This window comes from Schistocerca gregaria, chromosome 2, assembly GCF_023897955.1.
Source record: "Schistocerca gregaria isolate iqSchGreg1 chromosome 2, iqSchGreg1.2, whole genome shotgun sequence".
NCBI classification, from domain to species: Eukaryota; Metazoa; Arthropoda; class Insecta; order Orthoptera; family Acrididae; genus Schistocerca; species Schistocerca gregaria.
The window spans coordinates 771,332,696-771,345,693 of NC_064921.1; the positions used below are offsets into that span (position 1 = coordinate 771,332,696).

Sequence of the window (12,998 nt, forward strand, 5' to 3'; positions counted from 1 at the left end):
ACACGACTTGGACAGAGTGCGCGATGTTTTGCTGTTATACGAACGTGCCTCTGGCGCCGTTCTAAATACGCGGAAAACAGTGTTAGTACCGCTGGGTCGGCGGGGTCTGTATGCTGAACAGGACTGGTTCCGCGTTGTGCACACCCACAAAATTCTAGGACTCGACATTGTAGCGTGCCCCCAAAAAATGCAAGTTTTAAACTGGAGGCGAATTCTTGGTACTGTGAAGGCCCTATGTCGTAGCCACTCAGGTCGCCGACTCAACTTACATCAACGTGTGGCTGTTATTAACACTTTCATCTTATCAAATGCGTGGTACATCGCCCAATTGCTTAGTGTTCCGAAGCAGATAGGGAGGGCGATCTCACAGGCGGTCTACTGGCTCCTGTGGCGGCACGAAATTTTTAAAGTCAAGGCTTCGACCTGTGCCATCGACCGGCAACTTGGCGGCCTCGGTTTCTCCGACGTTCCACGCAAGTGCGACGCGCTGCTCGTCCACCGGACAGCCACCCTGCAGTCCGACATCCCGACAGGGACCACCGCGGCACTTCTGGAGCTCTACCGCCCACACTCTGAAGTGGCGCCCCTTTCTCTTGCGGCCATCCCGTACAAGATGTCCTACATACGGGAGTACTTTTTAGCGAGAAGCTACGCTCTGTCAACGGCTACCGACAGGCACAGGACCGCCCGCAGCCTCTACGTTGCCCTGACTGGACAACCACCGCGTCATAAACTGGTGCTCCGGAACCCCACAGTGGAATGGGTGAATGTGTGGGTCAACATCAACAACCCGGTGTTGCCGTCGGACGTGAGTGCGCTCTGGTTCAAGATCGTCAACAACACCTTAGCGACGAACCAGCGACTTGCTGACATTCATCTCCTCCCCTCTGCCAACTGCGGAAGATGTGGAGATGTGGACACACGGGAACATCGATTTGAATGTGCATCGGTGTCGACGGTATGGCGGCTGTGTCAACGAATGGTATCCCACATTAATAGAACACCACCTCACCTCGTGTCTGTTCGTCGTGTGGTAGTGCCTAACTTCAAAGCCTTCCCGCGGACGAAGAATAATGCCACTGTCTGGATCTTAGGGCATACAATTTATGCCCTTATAGATATGGCCGTCACTGATACTGTGATATACCTGGACTATTTGTGGGCCCAGTATGTGAAACTGAAAGACTGCGTTAAAATTCGCGAATTGTTTGCAAATTTTTTGAAGGCTGCATTGGATTACGGCTATGAAATAGACATGCGAACAACACCTTGAAGTGAGATTACTGAGTTCCCGCGTTCCACTTTTTACTTATTTTTTCTCTCTTTTACTTGCTTTGTTTGAATTATGGCTGATGGATTGTGCTATCAAAACAACTAGGGCCCATCAGGTTTTATTTCCAAGAGAGGAGTGTTCTTTTAATTTTGAGAACGTTAATTTTGTTCACGAGGCTTCATGAGAAATTTTGGACGATATAGCCTGTTTTTATGTGGAACGTTCATGATTGCAGAATTTTTTTTTTCCGTTCCCGGACTGTCGAGATTTCATTTAATTACTTTACGTGAATTTATATTTTATTTGTGTGATGCGAACAACGCCATACACTCTCTCCTCAACCGGGGTGACTCACGCTCGGCCAGAGGGAGAAGATTTTCCTTTTAAGTAGAATTGGAGTTTAGTTGACATACCAGAAGACGTGTTGAACCGGTGGATGAAAGAATACCGTCCACGAATTCAGAGCTATAATTCCTTTTCTTTCATCATTTTCTGTGGAAGAGGACCCCATACCATCTGAGATGAAGATGATTTTGTTTTAAAATTATTCCTATGTTCAACGGAATTCGACAGTCCAGCAACTACAGCGTTGAAGCTCGCCGAAGAAGGCATAATTTGGTGAGAGTAAGGAGGGCTATAAGGGGAGTTGGGAGGCCAAAAAAAAAAAAAAAAAAAAAAAAAAAAAAAAAAAAAAAAAAAAAAAAAAAAAAAATAAAAAAAAAATAAAAAAAAAAAAGTGGTAGAATGCTCGCCTGCCACGCGGGCGGCCCGGGTTCGATTCCCGGCCGATGCATCATTTTGCTTTTCCCGCGGTAATGCTGCCGTGTGGCTTGCGCGCTTTACATGCACGATCCACAAGAATGTATAGCTGGATTCCTTTGAGAAGAACCGAGAACGCAGCACTAGCGGGTCCCCACTGGGACGCTCGCATCATGTTCTACAGACTAGCGTCGGCCTGGCCTCACAAGTTGCTGTGTCCAGGTGCCTCCGAGGCACTGAACTTTAACGACAAGGAGTGCTGCCTATCGTTGCAAAAGCTGCAGCAACACCGCAATTAACTGGGCCGGCAATGGACGTGTAGCAAACAGAACACGTTATCCAGGAAGTACAGTGTCTTCACGTCTAACATTGGATATGATACTTACCCAGTTTCCAGGACAAACGGTTCACCGGTGCCTCGGTAGCGCAGTAGGCAGCGCGTAAGTCTCATAATCTTAAGGTCGTGAGTTCGATCCTCACCCGGGGCATTTAATTTTCTGTGACTGATGGTGGTGCTGTTGCTGGGGCCCCAACTTATTTCTTGTTTGTTATCCACAACGCTTCAGCGGGAAAATGTTTACTTCCTGTTATTGCTACTTACAGCTTCCCTTTTTCTCTTCTCCCAGCAGAGCATGAAGCCAAAAGCATTGCTCTGAGATGTTTGAGGTGCGCGCCTTGCCAGTCAGCATGCGCAAAGATGCTCGCAAAGAGAGATGGGCGCCGACGCGGGACTCGGCACGAAATGCGACAAGGGACCGTCCGAACCGTCGAAGAGACGCACAGATCCGGTGTGGTCTAGTGGCTAGGATACCTGGCTTTTTACCCAGGAGGCCCGGGTTCGATTCCCGGTACCGGAACGGAATTTTTTCCACACTACTCGTGACAAGTTTGAGCTGTCCGAGCTGCCGTTTCCCGTCCTGCTCGCAATATAGCTACTGCTTCGTGACAGTCAGCAGGATATAGACGAGGGAAGCAGACACACGACTGCCATAGAAATGGTGTATGGCTTCATGCCACACGGTTCCAGCGTAGGGCTGAGCAACTGCATCTGTCGAGGACCGTTAGCTCAGTTGGTTAGAGCGTCGTGCTAATAACGCGAAGGTCGTGGGTTCGATCCCCCCACGGGCCACTACGCTTTTACTACTACGAAAAGGCAGCGCCGATTTCAGCTGGCGAGTGTGATGACCACCCTGCGTGGAAGTTGACAGAGGTTCCAAACCCGACCTGTCGGGAAGCGCTACAGCATTCACTCGCCAATGGCCATAGTGTGCACAAAACACTGGTTCTCAACCGATAAAGAGAAAACGAAAGGAAATGTCCGATTGCCGATGCGTAACAACTTTGGCCCTTGTCAGTACTTGGGCGGGTAAGTGCATCGGAACACAGGGTACTGTCGGCAGTTTTACTTCCTATTTTTCTTTCTCCTTTGTTTTCGGAGCCACAGCCCGATTCGGTCAGGGAGACGCCACCGTGAAATGAAGGGGCGTGCTGTGTGTCCATCGCCTCGCCTCTCCTTACCTCTCTCAGTCGTTTCTCGTGCTTGTTCTTTGATATAGGCCGATTTGAGAGCGTCTGCTCTCGCGTCAGCTCTCGCAAAGTCGAGACAAGTCGAGACACACTACAGGCTGGTCTGCAGCGAGTAACAGGGAGGAAAAAAATACATTAATTTCAAGGCGCGTGGCAAAAGTACTCAAACGCGAAATTAAAAGCCTGCTGCGGTGGCCGGGAATCGAACCCGGATCAACTGCTTGGAAGGCAACTATGCTGACCATTACACCACCACCGCACAAGCGAGTGCACCGGCGCCGCACTGTGTCGGCTTCCCGCCTGTCGGCAGCGGCCGAAGGTGGTGGTACCTGGCAGGCGCATTTCGAGGTAGGCTAGGGGAGCACATCCAGACGCATTCGGACAGCATATCCGCGCACATTTCGCATCCTTTGGCAAGAGTCGGCTCCGGTGACGCAAGAGTACGCAGAGGACCGCGTTCTGGCGGCGATTTTAAGCAGTACAGTGCAGGGTTCAGCGTCTGCAGCATCTTCTCGACAGAATGCTATGGCGCTTGACGACAGTCCCACTTTCCCTCAAGACACCTGCTCGGGAAGCAGCGTGAAGTTGCTACCGGCCGGAGCATCGGTGGTTCAGTGGTAGAATGCTCGCCTGCCACGCGGGCGGCCCGGGTTCGATTCCCGGCCGATGCATCATTTTGCTTTTCCCGCGGTAATGCTGCCGTGTGGCTTGCGCGCTTTACATGCACGATCCACAAGAATGTGTAGCTGGATTCCTTTGAGAAGAACCGAGAACGCAGCACTAGCGGGTCCCCACTGGGACGCTCGCATCATGTTCTACAGACTAGCGTCGGCCTGGCCTCACAAGTTGCTGTGTCCAGGTGCCTCCGAGGCACTGAACTTTAACGACAAGGAGTGCTGCCTATCGTTGCAAAAGCTGCAGCAACACCGCAATTAACTGGGCCGGCAATGGACGTGTAGCAAACAGAACACGTTATCCAGGAAGTACAGTGTCTTCACGTCTAACATTGGGTATGATACTTACCCAGTTTCCAGGACAAAGGGTTCACCGGTGCCTCGGTAGCGCAGTAGGCAGCGCGTAAGTCTCATAATCTTAAGGTCGTGAGTTCGATCCTCACCCGGGGCATTTAATTTTCTGTGACTGATGGTGGTGCTGTTGCTGGGGCCCCAACTTATTTCTTGTTTGTTATCCACAACGCTTCAGCGGGAAAATGTTTACTTCCTGTTATTGCTACTTACAGCTTCCCTTTTTCTCTTCTCCCAGCAGAGCATGAAGCCAAAAGCATTGCTCTGAGACGTTTGAGGTGCGCGCCTTGCCAGTCAGCATGCGCAAAGATGCTCGCAAAGAGAGATGGGCGCCGACGCGGGACTCGGCACGAAATGCGACAAGGGACCGTCCGAACCGTCGAAGAGACGCACAGATCCGGTGTGGTCTAGTGGCTAGGATACCTGGCTTTCACCCAGGAGGCCCGGGTTCGATTCCCGGTACCGGAACGGAATTTTTTCCACACTACTCGTGACAAGTTTGAGCTGTCCGAGCTGCCGTTTCCCGTCCTGCTCGCAATATAGCTACTGTTTCGTGACAGTCAGCAGAATATAGACGAGGGAAGCAGACACACGACGGCCATAGAAATGGTGTATGGCTTCATGCCACACGGTTCCAGCGTAGGCCTGAGCAACTGCATCTGTCGAGGCCCGTTAGCTCAGTTGGTTAGAGCGTCGTGCTAATAACGCGAAGGTCGTGGGTTCGATCCCCCCACGGGCCACTACGCTTTTACTACTACGAAAAGGCAGCGCCGATTTCAGCTGGCGAGTGTGATGACCACCCTGCGTGGAAGTTGACAGAGGTTCCAAACCCGACCTGTCGGGAAGCGCTACAGCATTCACTCGCCAATGGCCATAGTGTGCACAAAACACTGGTTCTCAACCGATAAAGAGAAAACGAAAGGAAATGTCCGATTGCCGATGCGTAACAACTTTGGCCCTTGTCAGTACTTGGGCGGGTAAGTGCATCGGAACACAGGGTACTGTCGGCAGTTTTACTTCCTATTTTTCTTTCTCCTTTGTTTTCGGAGCCACAGCCCGATTCGGTCAGGGAGACGCCACCGTGAAATGAAGGGGCGTGCTGTGTGTCCATCGCCTCGCCTCTCCTTACCTCTCTCAGTCGTTTCTCGTGCTTGTTGTTTTGATATAGGCCGATTTGAGAGCGTCAGCTCTCGCGTCAGCTCTCGCAAAGTCGAGACAAGTCGAGACACACTACAGGCTGGTCTGCAGCGAGTAACAGGGAGGAAAAAAAAACATTAATTTCAAGGCGCGTGGCAAAAGTACTCAAACGCGAAATTAAAAGCCTGCTGCGGTGGCCGGGAATCGAACCCGGATCAACTGCTTGGAAGGCAACTATGCTGACCATTACACCACCACCGCACAAGCGAGTGCCCCGGCGCCGCACTGTGTCGGCTTCCCGCCTGTTGGCAGCGGCCGAAGGTGGTGGTACCTGGCAGGCGCATTTCGAGGTAGGCTAGGGGAGCACATCCAGACGCATTCGGACAGCATATCCGCGCACATTTCGCATCCTTTGGCAAGAGTCGGCTCCGGTGACGCAAGAGTACGCAGAGGACCGCGTTCTGGCGGCGATTTTAAGCAGTACAGTGCAGGGTTCAGCGTCTGCAGCATCTTCTCGACAGAATGCTATGGCGCTTGACGACAGTCCCACTTTCCCTCAAGACAACTGCTCGGGAAGCAGCGTGAAGTTGCTACCGGCCGGAGCATCGGTGGTTCAGTGGACGACGATGGAACTCACGATGAATTACTCAATAACTTGCAAAGGACTTTGGGTGCTGCTGAAGTCGAAACTCTCATGCGAGAAATTGATGAAGACGAATTGGATTCTGCGCTATCACGAAGTCCGAAAAATAAATCGCCGGGACCCGACGGTCTCACTGCCGAATTTTATCTTACTTTCTGCGACAAATTAAAGCCCAAGTTGTTGAGTATGTTTAATGAAATTTTACGGCCTGATTTTAATGTTCCTCAGGCTCTCGTGGAAGGCATCGTGGTATTAATCCCTAAACGCCCAATGTGCAGTTCTGTTGACGATTTTCGGCCGCTTACTTTACTGAACAGTGACTACAAAATTTTAGCACGTATTATTTCTAATAGATTGAAAATGTTGATGAATACTGTCATTGGTCAGTACCAGACCAGTGTAGGTGTCGGTAGGACGATCTTCCAAAATTTGTCTCAATACAGGGACGTCATAGCCATTGCAGATGCGTGCAAGATACGGTGTGCGCTAGTTTCCCTTGACTTTTCAAAGGCATTCGACAGAGTAAACCATCAGTTTCTCATCCGGACGATGCGTGCCATGGGATTTCCACTACGTTTTATCAATCTTATACATGAGCTCCTTCGTAAAGGAGTAACTCGACTCATGGTGAATGGCCAGCTGAGCGCATCGATTAATATTACTAATTCAGTGCGACAGGGATGCCCTATGTCAATGGCCTTGTTTGCCATTGCCATTGAGCCTTTGCTTGTCACCTTGACACAGCGTCTACAAGGATTAACCATCCACGGCATTAAGATTGTTTGTACTGCATATGCGGATGACGTCGGATTTTTGGTCATGGACGAAGGTGAAGTCGAGGAAGCCCTTCAGATCGTTAAAAACTACGAACTTGTTGCGGGTGCGAAGTTGAATGCCAGGAAATCTGGCATTATGAACATAGGACGCGGCATCTCGCTGCACCATCACGGTCAGTTGCAACTACTTTCTAAAATGAAATGCCTTGGTATTGAGTACAGGAGCAACATACAGCACACAATTGCGGTGAACTATAGGAATCTCCTGGCAAGTATGCGTGCTTGCATGCAGACCCACTACCTAAGGAGCCTTGATGAACTGCAGAAAGTCACCTTCGCTAATGTCTACCTCACCTCAAAGATTAACTACGTTGCACAAGTACTGCCCATGCCACAGGAGACAGCGAAGCGTATGATGTCCGCTCTAGGCCATTTTGTCACACGTGGACACATTTTTAAAGTCAAGTACGATACGCTCACTCTCTCCACGACCGATGGAGGCTTAAATTTAACAGATGTTCGTTCCAAGTCACGAGCTTTGTACGTATGCACCACCTACAAACGGTGGAGGTCGTTACCGAACAGTCTAACGGCTCACTTGTTAACCGAAATAGCGCCGGCCTGCCTGCAGCCTCCCGTCTCTGTTCAACATATTCCGCCTGCGCTGACTCACTTTAAGAGCTTTTTCATTGAGATCAGTTACGTACGGTCAACTCTCCCAGAAAATGAGCTTTCCGTGGTGAAGTTAGTTTATAATAAACTACTGGCAACCAAGAACAGGAACAACATCGAACACAAATACCCCAATCATCGCTGGCCAGTGATATGGAAAAACATACATAGCCGTGATTTACCAACGTCAGTGAAAGCCTCTTGGTACAGGGTCGTGAACCGTAAAATAAGTACCAATTCACGACTTCATGCTCTACATTTGGCTGACTCACCTTTGTGCCTTACGTGCAACTTGCCTGATACTGATGAACATCGTTTTCTGTGCACCACTGTCCAAGCAGTTTGGCCATGCATTTGCCGAAAACTGGCTACGATTATGAGGACTTCCCAGCTTTGTATTAAACCTGAAGATTTCCTGTATCCGGATTCAGTGCCGTACCCGAACACCAAACGGAACTCTGTCAATTGGTTGAAGGGTCATTATGTTCATTATTTACAGACGCAAGAACCCAAGAGTGAGGCGGCGTTCTGTCTTTACCTGGCATTACAGTTTCACATACTTTCACAGACGAGACATTACAGGAAACGATATGCGAATTTTTTAGAAGTCGTTCTTCGATGAAAGAAGTATTTTTTTCTTTCCTTCATTCTACATTGCTTTGTTTTTTTTTCTTTTCTTCTTCAAATATCACAGTGACGTATACTGAACAGTGTTACGACAAGGACTATTTTATTTTCTTCTGTTTTTCTAGCGGACCAGAGTTCCTTCTTCATTTTCTATAAAAAAATTATCTTTGGTTTGGAAATCGGAATAGTTCAGAAGAATAAGTAATTCAGAAATCATGGCAGATGAAGCCGACGCCGACGAAGGCGATTTATGGCGAGTGCAAGGCGGGGCTGAAGGGGAGGAAGGAGGCCCAAAAAAAAAAAAAAAAAAAAAAAAAAAGTGGTAGAATGCTCGCCTGCCACGCGGGCGGCCCGGGTTCGATTCCCGGCCGATGCATCATTTTGCTTTTCCCGCGGTAATGCTGCCGTGTGGCTTGCGCGCTTTACATGCACGATCCACAAGAATGTGTAGCTGGATTCCTTTGAGAAGAACCGAGAACGCAGCACTAGCGGGTCCCCACTGGGACGCTCGCATCATGTTCTACAGACTAGCGTCGGCCTGGCCTCACAAGTTGCTGTGTCCAGGTGCCTCCGAGGCACTGAACTTTAACGACAAGGAGTGCTGCCTATCGTTGCAAAAGCTGCAGCAACACCGCAATTAACTGGGCCGGCAATGGACGTGTAGCAAACAGAACACGTTATCCAGGAAGTACAGTGTCTTCACGTCTAACATTGGGTATGATACTTACCCAGTTTCCAGGACAAACGGTTCACCGGTGCCTCGGTAGCGCAGTAGGCAGCGCGTAAGTCTCATAATCTTAAGGTCGTGAGTTCGATCCTCACCCGGGGCATTTAATTTTCTGTGACTGATGGTGGTGCTGTTGCTGGGGCCCCAACTTATTTCTTGTTTGTTATCCACAACGCTTCAGCGGGAAAATGTTTACTTCCTGTTATTGCTACTTACAGCTTCCCTTTTTCTCTTCTCCCAGCAGAGCATGAAGCCAAAAGCATTGCTCTGAGACGTTTGAGGTGCGCGCCTTGCCAGTCAGCATGCGCAAAGATGCTCGCAAAGAGAGATGGGCGCCGACGCGGGACTCGGCACGAAATGCGACAAGGGACCGTCCGAACCGTCGAAGAGACGCACAGATCCGGTGTGGTCTAGTGGCTAGGATACCTGGCTTTCACCCAGGAGGCCCGGGTTCGATTCCCGGTACCGGAACGGAATTTTTTCCACACTACTCGTGATAAGTTTGAGCTGTCCGAGCTGCCGTTTCCCGTCCTGCTCGCAATATAGCTACTGTTTCGTGACAGTCAGCAGAATATAGACGAGGGAAGCAGACACACGACGGCCATAGAAATGGTGTATGGCTTCATGCCACACGGTTCCAGCGTAGGCCTGAGCAACTGCATCTGTCGAGGCCCGTTAGCTCAGTTGGTTAGAGCGTCGTGCTAATAATGCGAAGGTCGTGGGTTCGATCCCCCCACGGGCCACTACGCTTTTACTACTACGAAAAGGCAGCGCCGATTTCAGCTGGCGAGTGTGATGACCACCCTGCGTGGAAGTTGACAGAGGTTCCAAACCCGACCTGTCGGGAAGCGCTACAGCATTCACTCGCCAATGGCCATAGTGTGCACAAAACACTGGTTCTCAACCGATAAAGAGAAAACGAAAGGAAATGTCCGATTGCCGATGCGTAACAACTTTGGCCCTTGTCAGTACTTGGGCGGGTAAGTGCATCGGAACACAGGGTACTGTCGGCAGTTTTACTTCCTATTTTTCTTTCTCCTTTGTTTTCGGAGCCACAGCCCGATTCGGTCAGGGAGACGCCACCGTGAAATGAAGGGGCGTGCTGTGTGTCCATCGCCTCGCCTCTCCTTACCTCTCTCAGTCGTTTCTCGTGCTTGTTGTTTTGATATAGGCCGATTTGAGAGCGTCAGCTCTCGCGTCAGCTCTCGCAAAGTCGAGACAAGTCGAGACACACTACAGGCTGGTCTGCAGCGAGTAACAGGGAGGAAAAAAATACATTAATTTCAAGGCGCGTGGCAAAAGTACTCAAACGCGAAATTAAAAGCCTGCTGCGGTGGCCGGGAATCGAACCCGGATCAACTGCTTGGAAGGCAACTATGCTGACCATTACACCACCACCGCACAAGCGAGTGCCCCGGCGCCGCACTGTGTCGTCTTCCCGCCTGTCGGCAGCGGCCGAAGGTGGTGGTACCTGGCAGGCGCATTTCGAGGTAGGCTAGGGGAGCACATCCAGACGCATTCGGACAGCATATCCGCGCACATTTCGCATCCTTTGGCAAGAGTCGGCTCCGGTGACGCAAGAGTACGCAGAGGACCGCGTTCTGGCGGCGATTTTAAGCAGTACAGTGCAGGGTTCAGCGTCTGCAGCATCTTCTCGACAGAATGCTATGGCGCTTGACGACAGTCCCACTTTCCCTCAAGACAACTGCTCGGGCAGCAGCGTGAAGTTGCTACCGGCCGGAGCATCGGTGGTTCAGTGGTAGAATGCTCGCCTGCCACGCGGGCGGCCCGGGTTCGATTCCCGGCCGATGCATCATTTTGCTTTTCCCGCGGTAATGCTGCCGTGTGGCTTGCGCGCTTTACATGCACGATCCACAAGAATGTATAGCTGGATTCCTTTGAGAAGAACCGAGAACGCAGCACTAGCGGGTCCCCACTGGGACGCTCGCATCATGTTCTACAGACTAGCGTCGGCCTGGCCTCACAAGTTGCTGTGTCCAGGTGCCTCCGAGGCACTGAACTTTAACGACAAGGAGTGCTGCCTATCGTTGCAAAAGCTGCAGCAACACCGCAATTAACTGGGCCGGCAATGGACGTGTAGCAAACAGAACACGTTATCCAGGAAGTACAGTGTCTTCACGTCTAACATTGGGTATGATACTTACCCAGTTTCCAGGACAAAGGGTTCACCGGTGCCTCGGTAGCGCAGTAGGCAGCGCGTAAGTCTCATAATCTTAAGGTCGTGAGTTCGATCCTCACCCGGGGCATTTAATTTTCTGTGACTGATGGTGGTGCTGTTGCTGGGGCCCCAACTTATTTCTTGTTTGTTATCCACAACGCTTCAGCGGGAAAATGTTTACTTCCTGTTATTGCTACTTACAGCTTCCCTTTTTCTCTTCTCCCAGCAGAGCATGAAGCCAAAAGCATTGCTCTGAGACGTTTGAGGTGCGCGCCTTGCCAGTCAGCATGCGCAAAGATGCTCGCAAAGAGAGATGGGCGCCGACGCGGGACTCGGCACGAAATGCGACAAGGGACCGTCCGAACCGTCGAAGAGACGCACAGATCCGGTGTGGTCTAGTGGCTAGGATACCTGGCTTTCACCCAGGAGGCCCGGGTTCGATTCCCGGTACCGGAACGGAATTTTTTCCACACTACTCGTGACAAGTTTGAGCTGTCCGAGCTGCCGTTTCCCGTCCTGCTCGCAATATAGCTACTGTTTCGTGACAGTCAGCAGAATATAGACGAGGGAAGCAGACACACGACGGCCATAGAAATGGTGTATGGCTTCATGCCACACGGTTCCAGCGTAGGCCTGAGCAACTGCATCTGTCGAGGCCCGTTAGCTCAGTTGGTTAGAGCGTCGTGCTAATAACGCGAAGGTCGTGGGTTCGATCCCCCCACGGGCCACTACGCTTTTACTACTACGAAAAGGCAGCGCCGATTTCAGCTGGCGAGTGTGATGACCACCCTGCGTGGAAGTTGACAGAGGTTCCAAACCCGACCTGTCGGGAAGCGCTACAGCATTCACTCGCCAATGGCCATAGTGTGCACAAAACACTGGTTCTCAACCGATAAAGAGAAAACGAAAGGAAATGTCCGATTGCCGATGCGTAACAACTTTGGCCCTTGTCAGTACTTGGGCGGGTAAGTGCATCGGAACACAGGGTACTGTCGGCAGTTTTACTTCCTATTTTTCTTTCTCCTTTGTTTTCGGAGCCACAGCCCGATTCGGTCAGGGAGACGCCACCGTGAAATGAAGGGGCGTGCTGTGTGTCCATCGCCTCGCCTCTCCTTACCTCTCTCAGTCGTTTCTCGTGCTTGTTGTTTTGATATAGGCCGATTTGAGAGCGTCAGCTCTCGCGTCAGCTCTCGCAAAGTCGAGACAAGTCGAGACACACTACAGGCTGGTCTGCAGCGAGTAACAGGGAGGAAAAAAATACATTAATTTCAAGGCGCGTGGCAAAAGTACTCAAACGCGAAATTAAAAGCCTGCTGCGGTGGCCGGGAATCGAACCCGGATCAACTGCTTGGAAGGCAACTATGCTGACCATTACACCACCACCGCACAAGCGAGTGCCCCGGCGCCGCACTGTGTCGTCTTCCCGCCTGTCGGCAGCGGCCGAAGGTGGTGGTACCTGGCAGGCGCATTTCGAGGTAGGCTAGGGGAGCACATCCAGACGCATTCGGACAGCATATCCGCGCACATTTCGCATCCTTTGGCAAGAGTCGGCTCCGGTGACGCAAGAGTACGCAGAGGACCGCGTTCTGGCGGCGATTTTAAGCAGTACAGTGCAGGGTTCAGCGTCTGCAGCATCTTCTCGACAGAATGCTA

The 12,998-nt window shown here is 51.0% G+C and overlaps 17 non-coding genes across 17 annotated transcripts; 13 read left to right on the forward strand and 4 right to left on the reverse strand.

Annotated features, from left to right (window-relative positions):
* Positions 1–2,447: 2,447 nt before the first annotated feature.
* Trnam-cau (transfer RNA methionine (anticodon CAU)) lies at positions 2,448–2,520 on the forward strand. Its single transcript has one exon. It is a non-coding gene; the product is annotated as a tRNA-Met (tRNA).
* A 567-nt stretch (positions 2,521–3,087) lies between these two features.
* Trnai-aau (transfer RNA isoleucine (anticodon AAU)) lies at positions 3,088–3,161 on the forward strand. Its single transcript has one exon. It is a non-coding gene; the product is annotated as a tRNA-Ile (tRNA).
* A 585-nt stretch (positions 3,162–3,746) lies between these two features.
* Trnag-ucc (transfer RNA glycine (anticodon UCC)) lies at positions 3,747–3,818 on the reverse strand. Its single transcript has one exon. It is a non-coding gene; the product is annotated as a tRNA-Gly (tRNA).
* A 341-nt stretch (positions 3,819–4,159) lies between these two features.
* On the forward strand, positions 4,160–4,230 carry Trnag-gcc (transfer RNA glycine (anticodon GCC)). The gene has a single exon. It is a non-coding gene; the product is annotated as a tRNA-Gly (tRNA).
* Positions 4,231–4,611: 381 nt separating this feature from the next.
* Positions 4,612–4,684, forward strand: Trnam-cau (transfer RNA methionine (anticodon CAU)). Its single transcript has one exon. It is a non-coding gene; the product is annotated as a tRNA-Met (tRNA).
* A 296-nt stretch (positions 4,685–4,980) lies between these two features.
* Positions 4,981–5,052, forward strand: Trnae-uuc (transfer RNA glutamic acid (anticodon UUC)). Its single transcript has one exon. It is a non-coding gene; the product is annotated as a tRNA-Glu (tRNA).
* A 198-nt stretch (positions 5,053–5,250) lies between these two features.
* Trnai-aau (transfer RNA isoleucine (anticodon AAU)) lies at positions 5,251–5,324 on the forward strand. Its single transcript has one exon. It is a non-coding gene; the product is annotated as a tRNA-Ile (tRNA).
* Positions 5,325–5,910: 586 nt separating this feature from the next.
* On the reverse strand, positions 5,911–5,982 carry Trnag-ucc (transfer RNA glycine (anticodon UCC)). Its single transcript has one exon. It is a non-coding gene; the product is annotated as a tRNA-Gly (tRNA).
* Positions 5,983–9,196: 3,214 nt separating this feature from the next.
* On the forward strand, positions 9,197–9,269 carry Trnam-cau (transfer RNA methionine (anticodon CAU)). Its single transcript has one exon. It is a non-coding gene; the product is annotated as a tRNA-Met (tRNA).
* A 296-nt stretch (positions 9,270–9,565) lies between these two features.
* Positions 9,566–9,637, forward strand: Trnae-uuc (transfer RNA glutamic acid (anticodon UUC)). The gene has a single exon. It is a non-coding gene; the product is annotated as a tRNA-Glu (tRNA).
* A 198-nt stretch (positions 9,638–9,835) lies between these two features.
* Trnai-aau (transfer RNA isoleucine (anticodon AAU)) lies at positions 9,836–9,909 on the forward strand. The gene has a single exon. It is a non-coding gene; the product is annotated as a tRNA-Ile (tRNA).
* Positions 9,910–10,495: 586 nt separating this feature from the next.
* Trnag-ucc (transfer RNA glycine (anticodon UCC)) lies at positions 10,496–10,567 on the reverse strand. Its single transcript has one exon. It is a non-coding gene; the product is annotated as a tRNA-Gly (tRNA).
* A 341-nt stretch (positions 10,568–10,908) lies between these two features.
* Positions 10,909–10,979, forward strand: Trnag-gcc (transfer RNA glycine (anticodon GCC)). The gene has a single exon. It is a non-coding gene; the product is annotated as a tRNA-Gly (tRNA).
* Positions 10,980–11,360: 381 nt separating this feature from the next.
* Trnam-cau (transfer RNA methionine (anticodon CAU)) lies at positions 11,361–11,433 on the forward strand. Its single transcript has one exon. It is a non-coding gene; the product is annotated as a tRNA-Met (tRNA).
* Positions 11,434–11,729: 296 nt separating this feature from the next.
* On the forward strand, positions 11,730–11,801 carry Trnae-uuc (transfer RNA glutamic acid (anticodon UUC)). Its single transcript has one exon. It is a non-coding gene; the product is annotated as a tRNA-Glu (tRNA).
* A 198-nt stretch (positions 11,802–11,999) lies between these two features.
* Trnai-aau (transfer RNA isoleucine (anticodon AAU)) lies at positions 12,000–12,073 on the forward strand. Its single transcript has one exon. It is a non-coding gene; the product is annotated as a tRNA-Ile (tRNA).
* A 586-nt stretch (positions 12,074–12,659) lies between these two features.
* On the reverse strand, positions 12,660–12,731 carry Trnag-ucc (transfer RNA glycine (anticodon UCC)). Its single transcript has one exon. It is a non-coding gene; the product is annotated as a tRNA-Gly (tRNA).
* Positions 12,732–12,998: the final 267 nt, after the last annotated feature.